Genomic DNA, 25,839 nt, shown 5'->3' on the forward strand with positions numbered 1-25,839 from the left:
GGTGGTTGAGTCGCCATCCCTGGTGGTCTTTAAAAGACGTTTAGATGTAGCCCTTAGTGATATGGTTTAGTGGAGGTCTTGTTAGTGTTAGGACAGAGGTTGGACTAGATGATCTTGGAGGTCTCTTCCAACCTAGACGATTCTGTGATTCTGTGGAAAAAAAAATAAAAAAAAAATAAAAAAAAGGCAGTGGTTATGAGGTAGAAAAAGGGTGCATTAGGGGTGCAATTGGTGGTTTGACAGTCTTGAATGTGAGCGTATGTGTTTAGTCATATTGTGCTTATGTGTTTAATCATATTGTGCTGATATTCTCACTGCAAGTTAAATACCAGTATCTCTGAAGTAATGTCACTCTCAGCAAGTACACAGAATTACCATTTCAGTTTTGATCAGTGTATTTTGAGTATGAAAGAAAACCTATTATCTCCCATGAAATAAAACCATTTCCCTACAGTTACTAAATAACTGTTGTTATAGCCTTGGATAAACTTTGGATGGAAAGAGCTCAGTAGTATCTATGATACACTTCTTTTCCAGCTATATTTTGGCTTCTTCTGTCCAGCATGGTAGAAATAGGCACTAATGAACACTGAAACTGCAGAAGTCTGTATGAAGGGTTCATTTATTTGTTTAATTAATTAATTAATTTATGAAGGTTTCCAAGTTCTAAAGCTTATTATACTGTCTGGTCAATATTATTCTAAAATATATATATATACGCTTTTCCCTGATATGTTAACATTTTTTTTTTTCTGCAATTAATGGGATTCATTTGACTTTATTTCCTGCAAGAGCAAGATATAAGATTCAGCAATTCCACAGGTATTTCAAATCCAATGCTTCTTTCAGCTGGAACTTGGAAGTACAGTATTTATTTAAATTAAAAAAAAAAAAAAAAAAAAAAAGCTCTCTAGTAGCAATGAGGCTTAAAAAGATTTAATAGGTCACCTTCTCCATTTATCTATCACTATCGTATTGCTCTTTTCAATATTCTCCTTGGTATTTTTTTCAGTACAGTTTTAAATACCTCGAGTGTCAGAGGTTCCATCACCTCTCTTAAAAGATCAAGTTGCAGGAAAATAGATCTTATTATAACAACTTCTTTGTGGCTACATCCATGCTTTTTATCAGTACAGAAGTCACTTGTAACCTCTGTATAGGTTGGGGAACTATCCAGAACAAAAGCAACCCTTTGCTGAACATTAGTAGTAGACAGACACAAAAAACTAGTCATGCCACAGTAAGGGTCTCAGGTAAGGTGTCTGATCTTCATACAACTTAAAGGTTCTCTAGCTTTATCTGAACTAAACATTTTTACTGATTGTGGGGGACTGAGCTCAGTGACCTACCCAATCTCTTACACTCTTAACACATTTGTGCAATGTCAGAATGTCTACCTCAAACATTTAAAATGTACTCTCAATTGATGCCAATACTTAATGTCTCTATGTCTGACCAGTCCTACATTTCTGAGCAGTCCCGGATTGTCACCTCTGCTGCTGGTTCATCCATCTCAGTCACATCCCAGTCTGAAATCACATGGTTATTCCTTCCCAGGTGTCACTTCTTAATATGCTCTGTTCCCTGTACTACTATATGTTTTTCCAATGTGCTTTGGCTTTTTTTCACAATGAAAATTAACAAAACCCCAAAGATATCACTCGGTTGTAATGTGTTAAGTCGGTCTTTTTGTTTTCTGTGAAAAACCCATCCAGAAATGTAATGTCAATTGTGTTCGTCTCATCATGAAAGCAGCTTCTTCCCATGAGCACGAAGTAATTTCACTGTGGGAATTCTGGGACATCCAGGAAGAAGGTGCTGAATTATGAGACATTTTAATTACTTAAATGTTCAAACTATGGTAAAAATTAAGGAAAATGTAGAGGTGGAAATATCCAAATGGAGTGGAAAGTAGCGCTGAAGTTTGAATACACCTGTGACTGTTTCTAATGTTAAGTAGAACTGAGAGCTCCCTGACTACCACAGCAAAAATATTCTTGGATTATTTATTGGAAAAAAACAATAAAAATCTCTTCTATACAACTTCCTTATTCGTTCCTACTTTTGTTTCCTCTACTTTTCTTTTGTCTTAACATTTTCCTTGGAATTACTAAGTAATTACACAGCACTCATAGCTACAGTTCTTAAAGGGTTTTATGCTTCAGTGATTCAGGTCTCTTTCAAATCATATATAAATATCATCATTATAATTTAAATGGATGGAGAAACGAAGATACTGGGAGGTCATTTAAACATATTATCCAGACTCAGTACAGAACATGCCCGGCCCGAGACCAGTGGGTGGCGAGGGCCCGAAAGGTAGCCGTGTGCTCGGAGGCAGCCCGGTCACGCCTGAGGCCTGCCCCACACGGCCGGGGGGCGGGACGGCGGCTCGGGCCAAAGGGCGGCAGCGCTCCCCAGCGCGGCCCGGCCCTGCCCATGGGCGAAAAGGACGGAGAGATGGCGGGAGAGCCCCCGTGGGGCGTTCTGAACCCCTGGAGGGCCAGGAGGGGTTGTAGTGCCTGCTACCCCACGTGGTTCTTGCGGGTGGGTTCTCCTCGGTTTGTTGCTTTCCTGAAGGGAAGAGAAAAAGATGTGCCAGCCCTTCCTAAAACTTCCCTTGACTGGTCCCGTGGGAAGGGCATGGAGCTGTGACAGGGGAGGGTCAGGCTGAGTGTTAGGAAAAGGTTCTTCACCCAGAGGGTGGTCGAGGCACTGGGTCAGGCTTCCTGGGGCAGTGGTCACAGCATCAAGCCTGCCAGAGTTCAAGAAGCTTTTGGACAATGCTCTCAGACATATGGGCTGTTTTTTGGGTGGTCCTGTGTGGGGCCAGGAGTTAGACTCAATGATCCGTGTGGGTCACTTCCAACGTGGGATATTCTGTGAATATTTACAATAGCTCTAAATCTTACAGAGGTGTCCTGGCTTACCTGAGGTCTCTCAAGTAAGTGAGGTCTGCAGATGGAAATAATACAGTCATATATCTATTATGCTTCTGGGACTTGAGTTATTATTTCTGTATGACTTTGCACTGTGTTATATCCAAATCTTCGTCAGGTGTCTGTAATACTGCTCTGCACTGCAGCAGTGTAGTTGGGCCCTTAGATAGGCCCCTAACCATATTTCTTCTGCACTTTCTTGATGACTGAATGTCGCTGTGAAAAGTGGTTCTTATCTGAATACTTATTTCTTCTTTCTCACAATAAGCCAATGAAATATTTTTTGTCACCCTCTATTCTAATAGATTTGGATATGATGTCCTGTATATCTTCACTATATTAAATTGTATATACTTTTTTTTTTGATTTTTTTTTTGTCTTCTACCATATATATCATATGGAAAATGTTCTCTTGTACAATCTTTACTGTAGAATATAATACTATTAAGAACTAATTTTGCTGAAAGCAAAATTCATTTGTAGCAATGGTCTATCAGTAATGGAAAAAACATCCCTTGCATGTTTTCTTGAACACAGCCTTCTGAAATGATATCATAGAATTGTATTTGACTATGTAGGTATTGCAGTAGTTATACGTGAGACAATGTAGGCTTTTTAAATGTTGCTGGCCTTGCTTTATAGTATTATATTCTTTCTTCGTAGCAAAAGAATGATAAATTTCTGAAGTGTTTTCAGTGTGGACTTGAAAAATCAATATAATACAGATGAAAGCATACACATATACAAAGTAATAAAGTTAGTAAGAGACTTTATGGAAAATGTATAGCTCAAAAATACTTTAATTAGAAGGCTGAAGGTTATCACAAACGAGTGAGATTCAGCTCTAGGTTAAGACATATATGGTCTAAAATTTCTCTTTGTATGTAAATTACATTTCTAAGATTTTATACAGACTTTGGAAAATTAGGATTTGATGCATAGCTGTTTGAGATTCCTGGGCTTCCAGCAACTCCATAAAGCCGAGTGATTGGAGATGAAGTTGTTATAGAGAAATTAGTGTGTAGATTTGTGTATAGAAATCCATATGTAGATTTGCATGGAACCAACATAAGAACTGCCCATGCTACAGTAGGGTGTTAAATAAGCGTTTTTATTTTTTTAATTTTTATTTCTTTCAATAGGAAGAAAAAGTGTTTCCAACTTTGAACTTATTCTAGTTCCCTTCTGGAATTGTGAAAAAAAGTAACAAACAAATGAAAATCTCCCACAGTCAAGCTAGATAGTTCATATTCAAATCCATTTACTGGGGAAAAAAAATGAATTAGTCATCAATTACACAAAACTTTTTTCAACCAGGAAGTGTCAAGATGTAATCTATTAACATCTAGCAAACAGCCATCTATAGCATGTAAACAGAAGGCTGTTGAAATGAATAATATTTATGTCTTTAGCTGATGTTTCTTTTACTGATGGTGACTTCACATCACTGTATCTTCCTTAAAGAGATTATGGAACACTTCAGCAAGTTTATATTCTGAATCATTTTTTATGAAATACGAATGAGAAGAAACTGTGTAATGATATTACTCTCCTGATCTTTTGAGAAGTACTTCAGATTTTCTTGAAACCAGAGAAGCTCACTTAGGATCTTGTCTTATACTCTTGCTTACTCCCTTTATTAAATAATCTTTCTTTATTTTTCTTTTAATAGGGCTTGCTACTCCTAGTCAGAACTATTAATTCTGTAGCATGCTGATCAGCCTTTCACAGTGGAAAATGATTATAGGAAGATGCACAAGACCTTGCAAAGGGCAGAGGATCATCTTCCCTAGTGAAATCTTTGACAGACCTCTGAGTTAAGATATGTCCTACTGAAGAGATTTTTATTTCCCTTACAGACCTTGTTCTTTAGTAATTTCTAATTATAAATATTCTTAGCTATAGCTATGTGCATATTGACTTGCTGGATATAGCACAGACCTTGGCTTCAACATAAATTTGTAATTCATGTCATTGCTTAATTCTGTATTATGTGAAAAATAGACTATTTCAGCAGATTGGGGCTGTCCCTTTTATGTATCATCTGAGGCATATCATTCTTTCATTTAAGACAGGAACATTAGAAACTAGTAATTGAACATATATTATTTTGTGTCTCTCTCATATGAAAGAAATAAGCAGAATTTTCTCTGCAGGCATACAAGTGGGATTGACTGAAGTGGGGATTTTAACACCTATGATTTTATCAACTATGTAGAGGTACTTACACTAGACTTCAGGAAATACTAGTCCATGTATTTTATTTTTTTTTTTCACAGAAATTACTTGAACTGAGATGATTTATACTAGTACTGAGTGACAGAGGCACAGAATTTCTCAAATTGAAATATCAAAAACCACTGTCAGTTGCCTGGGACAAAACAGAAGTGACAGTAGTGGCAATAGTCACAGGGAGAGTCTGTTCAATTCATGTGAGTTAAAACCAAATCGGGATCAAAACAGCCTCCTGTTACTAATCCCCAGAGTTCTACACGCACACATACAGCTTCACACAGGTGCATGCATGCAGTACATGTATACTCCCATCTCACAGAAGGTTGTGCATACACAGGTTTTGTTGTGCATGCACAACTCTTTTTCCGGTAGCATCCCTATTCACTAATGCTGTTCACACTCACATTCTTACCTCATTCTTACCTTAACTGATGTTGTTATCAAGGTATGTTACCAAGGGCAGAGCTATGCAATCAGTGCCATACAAGTGATTCTTGTTATATAAGAAATACATCTATACCTATCCAAAGAGATAAAGATGTAAAAAGGAAAATAATAAATAAAAAGTGCCCATGAATCTAGGCACATCAGGTGGTATCAATTGTTTAGAGTTAACATTAGCATTTTGAGGATGGCACCTTTCTTTCTGGCTCATCTTGACACAGATTTAAAAAAAAAAAAAAAAAAAAAAAAAAACTTGAGAAGGATAGTCCTATAAATAGAGAATAACATACAACTCAGGAATACCAAGCTTGTAAAAAGGGAGACAAGAATAGGTGGTAAAGGGTTGAGCCATTTCATCTGAAATGTACACCCCCATAAAGATGAATATCCATATCCCTTCAGCCATTCAAGGATAGATGAAAGATGGGGGAAAGGAGAATGAGACAAAGAATAAATGGTATGTAGCTATAGGTTTTGAGTGTTCATTCTGCTTGGGGATTCAGCTAGGCAGTGATCAGATGTGATGATATAAACCAGGAAATGGAAATTTGAGTTCCAAATCTCCCTTAGATGGAACTAGACACAAACATACTGTGTTTTACTGAAACTAAATGAATAAATGCCATTGACATTCATTGGCAGTAATTTTTATTTTATTTTTTATTCAATGGCAGTAAATGAATAAATCCCATTGTGTGGGTTATTGTTTTCTCTAGATTTACACTGGACATACTTCCAGGCCTGTCTCACAGTTGCCTTGCGTCCTGATGTAAGGTATGAAACAGCTTTCAAGAGACTGACTAAACTAGGAATCTTTAGATGAAGAAAAGTCTACTGAGTGATAACTATTGATAGTAATCACAATAGTTTATGTTTCCCTTTCATGGAACTTTTAACTATGATATGGTTTTGGTGACCTTTTCCTCATAATAGCAGCAACCGTTATTTGCAGCAACTTTTTCATCCTTCTAGTTCCTGCTTGAAACTTCAGTCCTATTCCTCCTTTCCACACATGGACTATTCCAGAGGTGAGGTATGTGGCCAGACCACATACCACTGTCACAGAAGTTGATTAAATAGCACAAGAAAAAATAAACATATCATGAGGGAATAAGGAATTAACTTTACATGACTGAAATCTACGTAAGCCACGAAGTCCAGACTTTGAAAATACGAATGAAAATACAGTGAAAATACAAATGCTAAGTTTTGTAGTTGAGATTAATCCCTAGGAATCAGACATATCTATAGGGTTTGAAAATTTCAGGTTTATCAGATTCATCAGCATCTGAAATGGAACCCAGGTTTTTAAGAATTTGCACCAGAAAGCACTTTGAAGCACACAACGAGAAATAGGTTTATACGTCTTGCAGGAGCCACAGTCTCTGCTAAGCAGCCTTGAGCACCATCTACTGGCACTTTCTGTATTAACTCCTTACGAGCATCCATGTATCTATCTGTAAGAGGTTTAGCCCTGGTTACTAGATGTCATAAGAACTGAGTGGGCAATTCTCGTACTTCATTACAGTACTGGGTGCAAAGGGCCAACGGGGAAGATCTGCTTCTGCCTGGAAGCACAAAGACCCGCCAAGGCAGTAGACATGGTATTAGGATCACAACATATTTCTGTAAGTCTTTTATGTATGCTATGATTCTGCATCACCTTGCTGAGCAACTTTGCCAAAAAATCCAACATGCTGTTCTGTGAAACCCAGAAGAAATTTACATCATCCCCTCAAGAGTTTTGTCTGGTGCCCTCATACATGTCTTCACCACTAACATATGAGCCTCAAACAAACTGTGTGCATGTGTGTATATATATTATATATACATATATATAGAGAGAGAACATATAGGACAACTTTCACAAGAATACTTAAATATTTCTTAGGGACAGAATTTCAAAGTGAATACTGTTAGACATTTAAAAATACCCTAAGATACCGTAGATACTCTAAGACCTTAGTTTCAAATGTCGTATTACAGGCCAAAAAGGATTTGGCAATTGGAAGTTGTAAATTATTTTAATCATTTACGCTGATTAAAGTGAAAATAAATGTGGAACTATTTATGTAATGAGGGATTCTTACTTGGTCTTTTTTTTTTTTTTAGGTTCTAGCTATAGAAAAAAAGATAAAAATGTGTTTATAGAAATGGGAAACTGCTAAGATTACTGAGCACTCAATGTTCACAGAGCATTAGCACCATGTTATTTAGAGTGTAATCGCCACGCGTTAAGAAAATAATGCAATGTTCAGTGCTGTACTAACAATCCAATTTATTGCCAAATATTAGTGGGTTTGTCTCAGATTACTGGGAATTTAATTTAAGTAAGATGTAATAAGAAGTAGAGAAAATATAGCCCTTCTGACTGCAACTGTGTTTGAACTCCATCTTACATCAAACTACATTGCTGGAGTATCTATTCCAATGGTCTTGTTTTTATTTTGAATGGACCATTCCTTTCATTTGGAAAGGAATATGGTGGATATAAGATATTTGTAAGATTTTGCTTTGCACGAATATGTAAAGAATTTTTTGATAGCAGTACTGTTACCAAAAACAAACGAACAAACAAACAAACAAAAACAGAACGGCATGTGAGAAACAAGACGTATGAAGAGCAGATGGATACATTTCCACAAATTTAAGGCAGAAAAAAGGAAAAGGTCACACTGAGCAAGCTGGTCCCAGTCTTCCCTGACTTCCCTCTTTCCTCTGTTTGTCAAGGTGGTGCATAGCTTGTATGTCCCATAGGACTTCTCCCTATGTAGTAGTTACATGAATAGCAGTGATTAAAATATATTTTATGCTTGTACTCATTCATGTGTGTATGTCTGTGTTTCTTTTTTTCTCTGATGTGGACCCACACTTAGTTGCCACTGGATTAGGTCATCATTATGTAATCTATAGAGACCATGGTAGTCATTCTGAAATTTCAATAACCTCATCAAATGAACAGTTTTATTAGGTGAATAAATACACATGCCATAGACTGTAATCCTCCTGTTCTTGATTGTACTGATTTAATGTAGATTCATTATTAAAAGTGGCTGTAATCCAATATATATCACCAATCTAAGGAGTTAATCGAGGCAAATACAAACTTTTTGGACTGTACTTTATAAAGAACTCAGACTTCCAGTCTCTCTGTCTGCATTTATCCTCTAAGAGAAGATGACTAATATGATTTTCTAATCAGATTTGTTACTCCAAGAATGTAAATTGCATGTCATATATCTGAGCAGTGATCATCTGGAGGGATGCAAAAGAGCAAAAGAAAAAAAGAAAAAAGCAAAAGAAAAAAAAAAGAGAGAGAGAGACAGAAAATAAAGAAAAAAGAAAAAGAAAAAGAAAAAAGGAAAGAAAAAGAAAAAAAAGAAAAAGAAAAAAAACTATGCTAAAAAGGCTGATTAATTAGTGTGACCTGTTTTGCATTTCATATGTCAAAAAGAAAAATGAATGTATATACTAGATCAATTTACTGTGTTCTTGTTCACCAAACAAAATATCTTAAGTTTAAAAAAAAATCATACATACAGATATTTAGGCAAGGAGTTTGAAATGTAACAGATGACAAGACACTGTGCTATTGTTCTGTTTCAAAACTTTATGAGAAACTTTGAAAATTTAATTTGTCCTAATGACCTTTCTAATAATTATATGGGCTTAAAATCATCCACTGCAAAGTTGTTAACAATATGTAACTTATAAGCTACAAAATGCTTTAGAACTGAATACAACATACTGAAAGGTTAAGCTTAGAGGTTAATGAGTTTGAATGATCCCCATGCATTTCTTAAGGCACACTAATCCATTGAAGTTTGGGTTTATACAGAAAGAGTGTGCCCAGGACACCTTTGCTGTAACAAAACACCTTCATAGGAGGTAACTAATGTAAATAAAATACTTCACAGCAGAGACAGTATCATGGTATGATACTGATAGCAAATAAAAATAGATATCTTCGATAACTTTTTGTGTCCAAACATTGGATTCTAAAGTAATATTTCAGTTTTTGGTTTTAAACCTCTAAGATAGTTGCATATTGGCAGGGTTCTTGGAAATGAAAGCGTTTAAAATATTAAAAAGTGAATCTCTTGAGTGAAATTAGTAAGATTTCTTTAGTTTAACAGAAATTAATCAAAGGCAGTTTTCCACCTTACCACCTCTGGCTGTATGAATGTTTGTTCTCATATTCTAATAGAAATTGTATCTAAAGAACAGCATAAATTGGGGGTTTGTCACAGGTTAGAAATGTAATGGTTGTAAATACATTAGGACCAATACACTCTTTCCATATACTGGCAAATAGAAGATAGCAAGAAGTAAACTATTAATATTGTTGAATAGATGTGACTGTTCTGCTGGGTGAAAATACAAAAGGGTAAGAAACTCCAAATGCTCAGTGGAGATAGCTAAGTACAGATTTTTTTTTTTTGATTTTTTTTTTGAGGCAGTCCATTGAAAGGGGAGCAGTCTTACCTAGACAGAGATCCAGTGCTCTCTATTCTCCCTTACTGAATGTTATGGCTGCACATTTTCTATATACGAACTGGAGAACCGTTTTGACTTTTTTCTACCCTTGAGGAAACAAGTATATCTGTAGCAACTTGATGGTTAAAAAAGAATATATGTCTTTTTATTTTAGAAAATAAATACATAAGAGGAAAAAATATAGTTTGGGAAGTTATTCAAAAGTAGCCAAAATTACACATTGTTTTCAATTCTTTTGCTTCTGACTCTCTGAACCTGACTTTGACTTGACCACAATAGACTGGCAGGGATTGTGTGCTGCTGTCTCACCTTCCAAATTGAAGAGCAAGTCCCATATATTAGAGAAACAGAAGAATGTTTGTCCAGTGGACCCTAACAGTTAGGCAATTCCCATCATCTTTCTAAGAATCAGATTATTAGACTACTGGGAATTTACAGAATTCCCAGCTTCTGAATGTCTGTGAGCATCTCCTCTGTAGTCTCAAGACACCCTTAGTTCTCACTGAAGTTCTGCTTCTGCTGTCTCAATTTTCTTCTGGATTTCTTGGCTCCTGAAAAAGTTAAATAAAAGATACAACACTTTTAAATTAAACAGCTCTATAAAGAACAAGAGGGTATTTCAAAGATCATTGCTTAGCAAAATAAATCTATGTAGCAATCCCTAATCATATTTTATAAAGCTGAACAAGTTCTCTTGTAAAAAGGGAGACTTGAAAGCTATGTCTGTAGTATGTTAAAGAGATGTGTACGAGTGTATCTAATATAATCCCTAACACATCAGGAACTGAATCATATTTATGGTCATGAAACCTATTGCAATTTACCAAATTTGAGAAGTAGCTTAATTAAAAAAAAAAAAAAAAAGATAATGCATCACAAAATATATTTTCTTCATTTGCACTGACAAGTGAAGCCTAGTTTTAAATGTTTATGATAACTTATAGTGAGCTAGTAAATAGCATGAAAAATTTATTATAAGACCAGTAATAAAATAGGAAGTTTCTAAAACCTTTTTTTTTTTTCTGATTTCAAATACTTAAGGCATCAATGGTTAGTGCTAAGGTCTAGATATGATAAAAAATATGAAGTACAAAATAAACTTTTTATTTTTTCCTTGATATTCAAATTTTTATTGGTCCTGTAGTAGACATGTTTGAAGGTTTTAATGATGCCATTTTTAGAGACATGCAAAGCTACATTTTTCTTGCTCTACAGTAAAGGCACCACTCAGCTGAAATTATACCAAAGCAGTGGTAGAATAGGGACCTAAATTATGTTTTTATTCTCTCCTTGCAGGCTGGAATTTGTTTAATAAGATTTTCCATAAAGGCATTTACTGTGTACATAATGATAAAAACTTTAAAATCCTTACAATGCTGTTTTTCTTTGCACGTAAAAATAGGGACATAAAGAGAGGTAGTTTTGTTCCAAGTAATGTTGTTATATGCATTCTTTTTCAGCTCATCTGTTCTATTATGTCAACGAGCATTATGTCTACAGTGCTGTGCCCTGGAATAATCATAATTAGTGAGATTAAATTGGAAACATTTTTGTTAGCAGTAATTTTAGAACTTGTAAAGGTCAGGGGAAATGCTGGGAGAATTTTACTCTCCACCAGGGTACAAAATAGGTTGGATCATTACAGGGAAAAAAAAAAAACATATATCAAAAGAAATATGTTTGCATGTTAAATCTTTAAAAAGGCTGTCATTAATTTATGTGCCATTAAGGAACACAGGTTTTTATACAACTGTCTATTATACTCCTCAAGAAAACTCTAATACCATCTGTCACTTTCAGTACCTGTGAGAGACAGAGGTTTTCTTTCAATTGCCTTCCATCCTTTGTCATCCTTTCCTGCTTTTTTAGTGCTGTCTGGCAAAATGCTGTAATGATAGAGTGATTTTTTTTTTCCAAAATTTAATCATATACTATAAACTCCTGCTTAAAAAAGAAAAGAAAAAAAAAATCTGTTTTAAGAAACACATATCCTTCATCCTTCTTTTGATTTGCTTTGAGTTGTTTTATTTTTTGTTGTGGTTGTGGTTGTGGTTGTGGTTGTTGTTGTTTGTTTTTCAAAACTTACAAGTATAAATTATATGGTTAGTTATACATTAATTTGTTGAGGCAGTGATCATGACTGCACACACAAATTACACAGTTCTGCTTTTAAATGGTAAATGGCATTTGAAAATAAGTTAGAGTATACTGTAACTTTGCAATACTGATCTACTTGTTATTATTTGTTGGCACTTTTGTAGCTGCTTACTTTAAAAAAGAAAAAAAAAAGATACATGTATTCTCCAATTTACAGATCACCTAATTGATACATAGCTTATGTGAGCTCGCAGAGCAGACCCATAATTTTCCTGAAGGTATCCTTAGCAAAAAAAAATCTTAAAATTGAAACCTGTTGGTGGCTAGCATCTCTGAGAACAAAATTCATGAGAGGATTATAGTTCAATACACAGTCAGTTTTGGTCAGTAGCCCCTTTATTTTTTAAAGGCAGACATCTAAGTAAAGATCACATCTCTGATCAAAGTAGATGTGAAGCTGTTCACAAATAAAATATCAGGATAAAAGATGTCTAAAGAGAAAGTCCTACTCCAGGAACATAATCTTATTGTGAAGTGAAAGAAAAAAACGTGATTCCCAGAGTGACATTTACCTGGACAAAATAGCCATATTATAGCAAAAAAGAATTTCTTTACAATTGATCGTGTCCCGAAGATAAAATATAACATAGGAAACCTGTCTTAAATAGGTGTCTGTTTTCACTCAGCCCCCAATAGACTGATACCTAGAGCATCAAAATTGACAGGTTGGTTGGTATAGTCCTTTCAAAAGGAACACAGATCTGCTATCTGTGGATGAATCAATCCATCATGATGATGAAACCACATTTGTACTCCTAATCTCAATATTAACGTGCCATAAATAGGTATTTTCAATGGAATTAAGAAGCATTCCAATGAGACTTTAAAAAGCTGCTTATATTTATTCTAGTTCTCACTGTTCCAGGCTAAGTAAGCCCTCAGAGTTACATTTTTTCAGAAAAAAAATCTGGTTAGTATAACCAATATTGCACTATCAAACTTCTGACTATTCCACACATAAATAAACGCCCTCCAATTCTTTAATGCTGCTATTGTGAATTGCTATATGTTGTGAATTCATCCAAACATTCCCTTAGAAAGCTGTCAAATACTGATCCCTCTGATCAGTTCAATACCTGAAGAGAAAAGCAGAAAGTGGAAGCATTAAAAGATTTGACCCATTTTATAACCATTTTATTTTGACCTATTTTATTTGAACCATTTTAAAAGCTAGAGAGGAAATGAGTTGTTACATGATTCAGGCTTTATGTGAAAAGGTAGAGGAGTAGCTGATTTCATCAGTAGCTTTATTTGTCATTTAATCAAATGAGAAACTAGAAACCAAGTTTAATAATGCAGCTGATACTGGATATATTTTCTCTCCTTGATATAATAACAGAGAAATTCACTTCAAATTAACTCTTGCAAGGCCAATAATGCCTTTTAGAAATCTGAACAAACATTTTCTTCTCAAAGGAGACAGGCATGTTTCTCTTCACTCCTATTTTTCATTCAGATGATATTTGTATTGGGAAGAGATGCCTCATGTTTTAGAGGTCACCTGCTCCTGCTGATTCTTCTGCCCCTGAAGTCATAATCTTCTGCCTGTGACATCACAATTAGTTTCTGCAGAGCTGATTATAGCAACAAACAAAAGATTATGACTTCAGGTGAGGGATAAGCAGCAGGAACAGATGAGCTCCTGAGGAAAATGTTCCGTGTTGATGATTGTATCCTTAGAAACAAAGTACAGAAAGGAAAAGTTGTGCTCAAGTCAGAACATAATACTTTATATGAGACAGCAGTATCTGTTTAGCAATTGCTTATTCGTCACATCCATATAATTATTTTCCAGATAACTGCTGCTTGATAAAAGCAAGGCATGGCAAATATTTAATATATAATACCAGGATTCCCAGAACTACATTTAATTTAGATTTACAAGACACAGATTGTCTCATTATGTATTACCCATACTACACAATAGATAAGCAGTGCACTTCACAATATCAATAAAGATACATTCCCTGCACCACAGCATTTACAGTCTAGGTTAAATGAAAATACACAGAACTGTAAACAAGACTAAAATACAAGATGTCAAGGCAGAAAAGAACGAATTAAGTGATAATATAATTCTGTGGGAGGTTAATATCTTGAAACTAATATGTAGATTTTAGCATGAATTACTATCTGCTCACTGTTTAAGAAATTATTTTTTTTTATTTACCTGTCAAGTTAAACCCATTGAGAAAAGCAGTGTTTTCTGTCTAATGGTGTCAGTACAGGGCTTTGCAACTCTACCATTTGCCTGCTGAATGACTTTACATAAGTCACTCAACATGTCCAGATCTCATTAAGCACTCTGTGAAATGCAGTGCTGTAACCATTACAATATTAGGGACTTTTTAGTCCTTCATATGGGTGCCTGCTCTGAATGACATAAATATCTGCTATATAAATATTTTCATAAGGGTTTTGTCACCTATTGTAAGTTACAGCCCTGAGAACCAGAGCTCCTACTAAAGTCAAGGACAGAATGAATTTCCCAAACTTTACACGTAACGAAATGATGAAGTTGCATTTTAAGGGAAGTGTGTATGAAAACCATTTTCCCTTCTCTTTTGGAGCAAGAAGTACATACCAAAGATATCAGAAACGATACTTCTGAATAATAAATTTAGGTTTCCCGTCAAAAAAATATTCATTGGAAGAGAAGAAATCCCCTGTAGTGAAATAGAAAATAAAGAGCTTGCTAAAGCTGCAAATGTTCAGCTTGTTGATACTGTACTTTGAAACCTGTAGAAGCCGTCATTTTGACTCTGCAGAAATATATCTTCACTCAAAGGCGTTCTAGCTATTAATATTCCATAAATTATAATTAATCTTTTTAAATCTTACCTTGATGAGAGAAGCCAAGCAGTTAAGATTAAGCCCTTAGTCCCTAAAATTTCCACTTGCCTAGAGGGTATTCTTCTGGGCTCAGTACTCAGCCCCCTACTGATTCTAATTTATATAAATGATCTGTTGCCTCTCTCACACTACTGTAGGGGTACCATGCATACAGGCAAATTAAAGACAGGCTGGTGATAATGAATTACTAGGTAGACACTTTCCTCATGGGCTGCTGCTAACGCTGATTTAATTAATTCTACAAGAAGTTAAAATTCAAGTTGAACTTCAAGTATTGTCCAGGCTGTGGCCAAATGGCTAAGGGAAGTAATACCTCTTAAGGCTCGATCTGACCACGAATCATGTATTTGAAGTCAGTAGGGAGAAAAAAAAAAAAAAAGTAGAATAGTAAAATTAATAATAATGAAGTACCTAATCTAAATGGAACTAGCTCAGAAGATATAAAAAGGGCCTGCGGTCAGTGGCAAAGTAACATACACTGAAGCAAGTAAAAACTAAATGCATTTTTTTGGCTGCTTCTGGTAACATTGACATTCAGAAGTATGACATCTTCATTTCTTCCCTTCTGGGTCTTCTGAGCAGAAGGCCTATGCATTACTTAAATACTTCCTATTTCCTTAAAGGTGTAGGTGTCATGCAGTTTTTACACAAGTTCTCATCACAAGAATGAATCTTAGGCAAGTCATTTTATTTCTCAGTGGATCTGATACCTAAGCCGGGGAAAGCTCTCTTTGAGGTTACAAGTGGGGCTAACTAGTCTTCTGAAGGGCTTAAAAATATGTTTTTAAGTTCTCATGGTCTTCTGTTGCACACAATAGTTTTAGTGTTTTATCTTCAACTACTCTAAAGTCTGTTATGGACTGTTTTGAAGTATATGCATGCCTGTGATTTCTGGTGGCACACAAAAAGGATGACTTCTGAATTATTGCATGATGGCCTGTGGTTCCCTCCAGCTATATGCCCTCAGAGACCTCCAAAAGAAAAGCTATATCATTATGCAAATATCTACTGTACCATTTGAACTACTGTTGGGGATTGGCTAGAGGCCAGAATATCTGGAATTAAACAACACTATTCAATCAGATTGCCCAGCTGAAAAATCATCAAGTGTAGTTAAAGATGTAGAATGAGAAGAGTTACAGAGAAAGCAGCTGGTAAGAAACTCCTCTTAAGATGCACAGAAGTTTATTTGCAAACTTCACTGACCATCTTGATTGTCATGAGGAAGCTGTTGAGAATGCTGAAAGATGGCTAACAGTTACTAAATGAAAACTTTTACAGAGTAAAGAGCAGAGACCCTTTTCAAAGGATAATGAACAAGGAAGCCCTGGGTAGGTGACACAGTAAACATGTCCAGATTCCAGGACAGAAAAGACTGTTCTGAAGTTCTAACAGCTTTATATTGGGAATAGGCTGCAAGGCAAAACACATTGGGTACATTGAGGACGAGGTCCTAGGGTGTCTGCATGCTTTTATTAGCATCTTCTGCATACAAATACTGACACACACACGGCAGATATCACAAGAAAAAAAAAAAAAAACAACTGAATTCAGTCTAACCAAAACAGGTTTGAATGATATGTAATTAACTAGAGGTTAATAAATTATATGTTCAGGATCTATATTAGCAATAAAAGAAAGAAATCAACAGATAAACTAGACAGATGTTGCAATAGAACAGCAAATTTGTAAACGCCCTTCTATAACTAATACCAAAAAGTTTTAACCCCACATAACCACACACAACCATACCCACCTTTCCTTCACAGGATGTGCGGGTTACAAGAATGCACACCTTCCAGGGAGTGGTGTTCCCCTCTTGTTCAAGATGCAGAAACTCCAACTTCGTGTGTACCCATGCCCCATGCCAAACCCTACAGTCTTCTAATGCTCACAGTGGTGAGAAGGGCCTCTTACAAGATGACCTGTGTACACCCTGAGCTGTTAGTGCATGTCCCGGATGCTGACTGCTCACGACATCCTTTGATGACATCCACAGAAGGACACCCTTTTTGGCCAAGACAGGGTTGTGATGCTGTCAGGGAAACTTTTGGCAGCTGCTGTTTCCATCTTCCAGTTCCATTTTTTTCCTACTGTTAAAAATACTTGTACTTCTATAATTCATTTTCAGCTGACTCCTCCTTTTCTCCAAAGGCTTGTGGCAACACTTCGGTTTCTGTTTAATCAGACTGATGATCATCTTAAGCAAATTTCATCATTGCTGATTTCCTCATAGCATTATTGGTTTTGGGTAAAACCCTCTCCCTCAGAGGTGGATAGAGTAGTTTCTTCACACCCACACTCTTCCCTTATTACTTGTTGTTATCCAGGCCATACTACCAAGAGCAGGCCACATGGACATCCCTACAGTAGTGACCTCCCCAAGTACTGATAGATATTCTATTTTGATCTTTCAATACATGCCCCATTATGTCCCATTGACATTATAATTTTATTTGTCACCATAAAACCTTATAAACTATGCTGTAGGTTTATTTGATAGTATAAGCCAGAAGAAGACATATCCTCCATAGAGAGTATTGTTTTTGTTTTGGTTTGTTTTTTTTGTTTGTTTTTGTTTTTGTTTCCCCCCTCCTATCTTAGGCTAGAACCTCATCAGCATTGGTCCTATGCTATTATTTTTAATTTGCATGGAGAAACCAGAAAATTGAAAATTTAGTACTTCAAAATAATCAGCAAAAGTGCAGTGAAATAAAACACACCCTTTCCTGAGTCAGAAATGAATAAAAAGCAGGAATGGTATTATATGTTGTGCCAGTGCCAAGGGATTTATGTTCAAAAGATTTCACTGATGTCATGTAGGTCTTGAACTGACATTGCACACCACTCATCACTTGCAGTGACAGAGAAGCCACAGTACATCAATGTCTTTATTGACAGCAGTGACATATCTTGGATGAAGAGTCTCCCATGTTTATCCTTAAGGTTGTCAGCTTTATTTCTGCATTTCTAAGTACTCGGGCTTGTTTGTGGGTTAGAAGAGCAATATCTGCAATTGTACAAATAGTCCTTCAAACTCAGGGACATAGGATTACAAGAGAGATCCTGGGTTATTAAATCTTGCTCCCCGATTTTGGGAATATGCACACAATCTAGCTTTTTTCATACATAAGTAAGGCTACTTCTTAAAGTTAGTTAGGTTCTCATTCACTGCATTGACTAATAAAACATGGTTGTTTTCCTTTCCAGATTCTTACTTCCCTCATTTTAATTATTATTTTAGTTTACAGACTGAATGTAACATCATCATCAGTTTATATCCATTTCTTTTTATATCACCATTTTTTCAGCTAGATGATTTTTTTTTTCCCTTTCTGGCACACACTTACTCGATGCATTTTTAAAGTGCAAATACTTTTTTTTACATAATCTTCATTTTTCTATCTTTCCTCATTCACTAATAAGACAAATTTTCCAGCCTCTTGGTTACCAATGTAAACCTTATAAAACTGACTACTAAATGAAAGCAGTAGCTCTGATTTCATTTAGCTCTTCAGAATGGCAGAAGCATTGTACATGAAGTTCTGTGTAATGTCTCGTTGGTGCACTGTGCTGGTATCTCTTGGAAATAATTTCTCTGGTTCAAGGGTCATACAGGAAATTTCCATGGCCCTTTCAGTGGCTTATACTCATACTGTGATTAATTAAATATTTTCTTTTCATCGGATATGGCTTCAGGCTGACAAATTGTCAGCTTTAATAGAAATTTCTCTTTGATACAAATCTTATGTCTTTCTTTGTGGCAGGTGGCTTATGGAAAACAGGCACTTCCAAAGCATGATACTTTATGATAGCATGCCTATTGATTGATTGTTGTTGTTTGTAATTTTCTATTTTAGGATAACAGCTTGTTGAATGTTTTTGACAAAATATCCTTGATCATATAGCTCTGCTTTCTTGATGTTGATGTAAAATTGTCTTTTTTCCTTTCTGCTATCTTTCCTTCTCGTGACCATCACATGCTTTCTTTTTCCTTTGTGATAACCTTTTAATGCCTTTTTTTTTTCTCTTAGATCTTAGCAGCTATTTCATTCCTTTCTCTTCTTCTCCATCACAACCTTGAACTATTTTATGCACACCATATCACCTTCAGTTCTCATATATTCCCTGCTGCAAACTTTCACAGGTGAATGCTTGTGCTTAAATGAGCTCAGTCAGAGGTAACTGTTGAGGGCAACTCCTTCATTGCACTCTGCAGATTCTGCTGCTAGGTCATCTCACTGTCTTCTGTCCTCTTCAGCCCACCTGGCTCAGTAGCTTGTTTAAACAACATCAATCAGGGAAGATGTCCTCTGTGCGCTGTCCTGTACTTCCTCATCAGGTTGATGTCTAGTTGTTTTTCTATCTTTTCTTAGTTCGGTTGTGCCCTCATTTTGTTTGTCATTAATTGTTCTTCATCTGTCACTACAGGCAGAGACCTCTGCTCCATCCAGTGCTGTATATAAGCATTCCCCAGATGCCTAGCTGTGGTGAATGACACACATTGTCATAAGCACGCAAACTTAGAAGAGGAAGTTCAAAAACCAGAAAGAAAATGAAAAAAAAATCAATTTGAATACCTCATGCACCAAGAGGTTAATTTCATGCTTTTGAAGGTCAGTCTCTAATTTTGATTCAGTGAGTATTGTTTTTTTCTTGGCAAGCTGCTGTTATAGAAGCAAAATGCTTTATAATAAATCATAATGAATGCAGATATTCCCATCTGAGAAGATTTGCAGAGAACTGCAAAGACTTGCAGAAAACTTATTTTACATTTTATAACTAAAGATCCAACTTGGCAGCATTTTTAAGAAAGATTCTAAGTACTGTCAAATTATTGCTTACTAAACTGGATTACTAAATACAGTATTGACTGCAGTCTTTCCTCGATATTCTATGAGTCAGGTAAAGTGTAGCTGTAGTTGCTCTGAATGAAAAGCCTCCCAGCTTCCAGATACTTTGAATTTGTACATTGCAGTTAATTTGGACAGAATCTGTTCAGGAGATTGGATAAGGCATCTTTAGAATTTCACTTTTTTTTTTTTTTTTTGCTTCTTATCTCACACAGAACAACAAAAGTGACTGGTCTCAGAAACCTGAAGTTTTTCAGTATAGAACAAATATTTTCAGCTTAGTCACAAAGCCAATTCACACAGAGCTTTTAAATATTTTGCTTCTTCTATTTCACTAGACATTTTACTATAAGTCCAGGAAAAAAAAGTAGTTTTAGCTGCCCGTGATGTGGAGATGGCATTTGAACCCATATTTTACATTCCTTAGAGCACAGCCTATGAAGTGAATATATCTGTCTAGATTCGTTTACATACCTTGTGCTTTATGCTTGAGGAAGAGCATAAGAACCACCTGTCAAACACTGAGTAAATTTGAGATAAAGAACACAAACTCAAACAAAGAAACACCTTCAGTTTAATTTCACCTTAGCAAGACACTACAAATGTCTGTGGACAAAGTTAATATATCAGGAATGCAATTACAAACATCATGAATAGGTACATTGGTTTTATAAAATGGATGCATTCTTCCAGATCATCCACTGCTGAAGAGACCATAAAATGAGAGGTTGGCTTGCAGCGTTTCCTCCCATTCTTCCAGTGCTGTTATGTTGCTTATCTTTGTAATCTTTTGTTTCTCAGTGTCTGTGGAAACATCCTTCTCAGGTGCGCATATATCAGTCTAGCCAAGTATTGCTGGGGTGCTCTCACTGCCACATCATGATTCTTGTCTGCCTGAGGCATTTCACAGTATAAGCTTTAGGGGGATACCATGCCAAAAGCTGCAGGTGGCATTAAGATATGCAAGAAATGGGATTCTAAAGCAAACACTGAGTATTCCATTCATTTTGGCAACAATATCTGAGGTTAAAAGAAAAAATAATGCACACATACAAAACCAAAAACAAGTAGTTTTGTCTTTCTGTGGGTTTAAAAACCAAGATTTTTTAAATTAATTGAATTTATCATATAGAATTATTTCTTATAATCTTTGTCTATTGCTCAGAAATCAGCACAGCTTTAGAATGAATGCATATTGCTATCTGTATTTGCTGTGCTCCCTGAGAATTTCATTTATATGTCATTCAGTAATTTGTTCCCGTGATTGCAATTTCAGATTACCTTAATATCCCCTGTGCAGGATAAAAACAACTATTTTATTAATTTATTTCTTTTTCCTAGGAAATTTGTGGTGGGGTACTTTTCAGTACATCTTTCTGTGGAAATCTCAGAAAGAAATCCCAGTAAGAGATCAACATGACCTTTTTAGGTTTATTCAAATATCAGCCTTTGACTTTTATTTTTTTCACATCTAATACCTATCTTTAGATTACATAAATTATTAAATTTGAGAAAAATATTAGTTAAAATTGCATTAAGAAAATCCAGAATTTCAATGTCTTAATTATCTTCTCTTCTTCCAATTTGATTTAAAGATACTCTGAATTATGAGGTGCCTTATTACTACAGGGGAAAGAATTAGATGTGACATTCATTGAGCTGGCAAGGTGTGCTTGCAGCCCAGAGAGCCTACCATATCCTGGGCTGAATGAAAAGAAGCATTGCCAGCAGATCAAGAGAGATGATTCTCCCCTTTACTCTGCTATTGTGAGACCCCACCTGGAGTGCCGCATTCAGCTCTGCGGCCCCCAGCACAAGAAGGACATGGGCCTGTTAGAGCAAGTCCAGAGGAGGCCTATGAGGATTATCATACGACCGGAGCAACCTTCCTATGCAGAAAATTTAAGGGTTGGGGTTGTTCAGCCTGGAGAAGGCTCTGGAGACAACAGCTTTCCTGTACCTAAAGGGTAAAGGTGGAGAAACACTTTCATCAGGGATTGTAGTGATAGAACAAGGAGTAATGGCTTTAAACAAAAAGAACGTAGATTTAGATTAGATATAAGGATGAAAAGATTTAGATTAGATATAAGGATGAAAATCTTTATTATAATGGTGGTGAGGCACTGGGATAGGTTGCCCAGAGAAACTGTGGATGCCTCGTCCTTGGAAGTGATCAAGGCCAGGTTGGATGGGGCTTTGAGCAACCCAGTATCTAGAGAGATGTCCCTGCCCATGGCAAGGGTGTTGGAACTATGTGATCTTTAAGGTCCCTTCCAACTCAAACCATTCTATGATTTTATGTTTGATTCTATGACTCTATGATTCTATATTCTGGCAAGTCAAATATTTTTTATGAAATTATTGAATGCTAAATAAAAATAGTTAAAATAACAGAAAAATTTGAAGTATTATGTCTTGAACACCTTGTAAATTTCTACTAACAAATACTCATAAAAATCATTTGAGAATGTGGAAAATGCAAGGTTCTATTTTTTTTAAGGTTTAAATTTTTCTTGACTAAGTAAATTGTTACACCTTCAAGGTAAAATTAACTCATACAATATAAAACAAGCAAACAAACAAAATCCTTGTTTCTTAATTAATTGACCACATCCCTGAAATAATGAATTTACTATGATGGATACTCAGAAGAATACCAGTACTGACTCTAAAATCAAAAAGCAGTATTTGAAAAACATTGACTTCTGAAGACATCTTTTAAAATTCACATCAGTTTTCATGAATAGAAAGGCGGTCTTATTTGAGCCAACAGATCATTCTTTATGAACTATCTGTCCTTCTTTAATTGTAAGGGATACATCTCATGTCAGATGAAGAATGACTCCGACTCAGTTTTTCTATCCGGACTAGAAATAAGCTTAGACAGAGAGCTATAACGGATCTTCATGATTCTTACATGTAGTGCTGGAATCATAAATCACTCAGAAGGAGTGATCTATTCTACATGGCTGAAGCAGACATTATATAGCTAGAGTTTCTAACTAAAATCAAAGACAGTTATCTCAGTACCAATATTAATGAGCCACAATCCTTGCTTTGATCATGATTTTATCACCATATAATTCTGACAGACCTTATTATTTCTAATTTTTGAGCTCTACATCACTGCTCCCTCCTTAATACAGGAGTGGTTACTATCCACCTATATCACTACCTTGTTACTGCTTGCATAAATGCACTGCACATGTCCTTTGTAAGTGCATTTTTATCAAATGGAGCATGCTGAAGAAAATGACATTTTTTCTATTTGATCAGGGAAATAATCGGAACCAAGTTTAATTTTACACTTCCTTTTATTATCATCCTCTGTTTATTTTGTCCCAGTTAAAAAAATTAAGTGGATATATCTGCAATTTCAATATTCTATCAGTCCTACACTTAGTTCCAATAAAGCAAAATCGAGGGCATAGTAGGCAGCATAGTGACGTTTACTACTCTGATACAGGACTAGATATTCTTTTGGTAGCACAGAGAAACTTAGCCATCAGAGCTCACAGAAAGTTTCTTTCATCAACATGCTTGTCATTCCAAAGGACAAAAATACACAAATACACCAATAAATCTTTCATATTTCATGTTGTTTTATTTTGCTTAGCAACACTCAGTAAAGATGGCTGTCATAACTGTCAAGTATTGTATAGTTAAGCCTTTAAGTCTGTCTGTTCTGATGGGTGACTTCTGCTACTTTTGGTGCTTTATGCATGATGCTTCCATCCACACAGTAACATGATGTATTCAAGTAGAACTGAGCTTACTTTTGGCTAACAAGTTTGGATGCAAATGAAAAACTTGTAGTAAGGAAATCGAGACAAGTGGCGAAGTGGAGAAATGAAAAATTGCACAAAATGCTCACTGTAATGAAACTCTGTTCAGTTCCAGACTTAAATAACTACACTTTAGGTGAAATGTACAAGAAGAAGTGTCTGTGGATAACTCTAGAGGAAATAGTCTGTACATGTACATGATTTGACTTACAAATGTTTAAGGAAATTCTAAACTTAGATAAGAATCACCACGTTTCCCCACAGTTTGACTTACAAATAACCATAGCCATAATTTTAGCTGTGATATAGAAACTACAATTAAACACATCTTACATACTGCTGATTACATTCTAGAACTTCATAATAAATCACAGATATTAACTGAATATTAAAACAGCATGTAAAATGAAGTGAATCCCATTTTTTTCCTTCAGACTTTGAGATATGTTAAAGTGACTTGTATTCATATACAGGCTGTTTTGAGAGAGTTCTTTTTTTATTTTATTTCTAATTTACTAGTCTGGCAAATAACCTGTCCAACCATAAATAAATAAATAAATAAATTTACTTTCAGTATTTTGACAGCTTCATCATAATTGACATGAAGATATAAAAGTATTTGCTTAAAACAGATAAACAGATTTCCAGTTTTACTTCAGTAGCAGAAAAAAAAAAAAAGCCTCAATAGCAGGTTCTTGCAGGTTCCAGGCACTGTATAAAGCTTCTTGCCCGGTCAGGCTACACAGGCTACATGCCCTGCCTCCCTTCCCTTCCCCTCACCCCCCCCCAAAAAAAAAAAAAAAAAAAAAGTTAATTCAACTGGAAATTCGAATTTAAATGAGTAAATGTTTTTGTTGTTGTTTACATTCATTTTTGTATTCGTTAATGTATTTCTCTTTTTGCTTATAATGATTCAATAAATGAAATCCCAAACTCATGAACTGTTAGCAACTTATACTTTTAAGCAAAAAGAATGAATCTCAACCATTTGTTGATCTAGAGTTCTTTCAGAGGAGCAGCAGAATTATTGCAGGCCGTTTTTCTCATAGAACAGTCACATTACACTACCAGTGCCCCAGCGAGTGCCAGCATTCACTGTCATGTTATATGCAGAAGCTATACAGAATATAAAAAATCCAAACTCTTTGACAGAGAAACACTGAGGAGAAATGTTAAGCAAAAAGACTGCTGTACTAATTGCCTCCTCTTAAATAGTAAGCTTCCTCAGATTTAGTTATGCTGAGGGTATTTAGAATAAGTCAGGTTTAATTATGTTCCATTTTCCTTACAGCCATTTTATCCTGACAGCATTTACATGGTTCAAGGCGATCAAAAGGACAAATGTTTTCACTTATTTATTCAATTTGATGGAACATTGCATGTCTCACATCACGTTTCACAGCATTTCTTAAGCAAATGGAAGATAAAACCTTGAAATATGCTTTTCATATAGTCACCAGTCAAGGTTTCCACAAACTTGACGTTTTGCAGATTAAAATGCAAGTACATCTGCACACCAAATGGAACAGCTGTGATTAAATTAAGATGTTTAAGTACTGTATAAATATAAATATTCATATATATGATTGCAGTACTTAAAAAAAAACTTTGTTGTACTGTGCTTAAAAGTCTTCATCACAGATGTTTAATGAAAGATGGCATGTTCCTCTTCTGAGATATATAGATATAGAATTTCATATACAAAGCATATATACTCACAACTGCACCTACCACATATCTTATTACTTAGCAGGAAGTTAGAACAATGATCTATAGTACTAATAGCACACAGGTGAACTAACGAACCATGTGATACCAGTGCAAAATTGTGAAGACATGAATTCTATTCATAATGCTTTGGAAACCACTTTATTTTACATCTTGTGTTCCGTCCATGGCAATGCTTCCACAGCTTCCACAATGTCATTGTTCCACAACTTTTATCATTTGGCACTTTTCAAGTCCCTATCTTAGAAAAGAGTACAATAAAACTAAGCTCTACCAGGAGGCTTTTTGTTTGTTTGTTTGCCTTTTTTGTTTGTTTTTATTTTTGGTTTTGTTTTTTGATAAAGGTTT

The 25,839-nt window shown here is 35.5% G+C and overlaps 1 long non-coding RNA gene across 1 annotated transcript; it reads right to left on the reverse strand.

Annotated features, from left to right (window-relative positions):
- Nucleotides 1-10,410: 10,410 nt before the first annotated feature.
- Nucleotides 10,411-15,189, reverse strand: LOC308196603. Its single transcript, XR_013952278.1, has 3 exons — nucleotides 15,114-15,189; nucleotides 11,919-12,001; nucleotides 10,411-10,666 (listed from the first exon to the last, which is right to left on the reverse strand). It is a non-coding gene; the product is annotated as an uncharacterized lncRNA (long non-coding RNA).
- Between the last annotated feature and the right edge of the window lie 10,650 nt (nucleotides 15,190-25,839).

The sequence above is a fragment of the Anser brachyrhynchus genome (assembly GCF_964034855.1).
Source record: "Anser brachyrhynchus genome assembly, chromosome: 5".
Taxonomy (NCBI): domain Eukaryota; kingdom Metazoa; phylum Chordata; class Aves; order Anseriformes; family Anatidae; genus Anser; species Anser brachyrhynchus.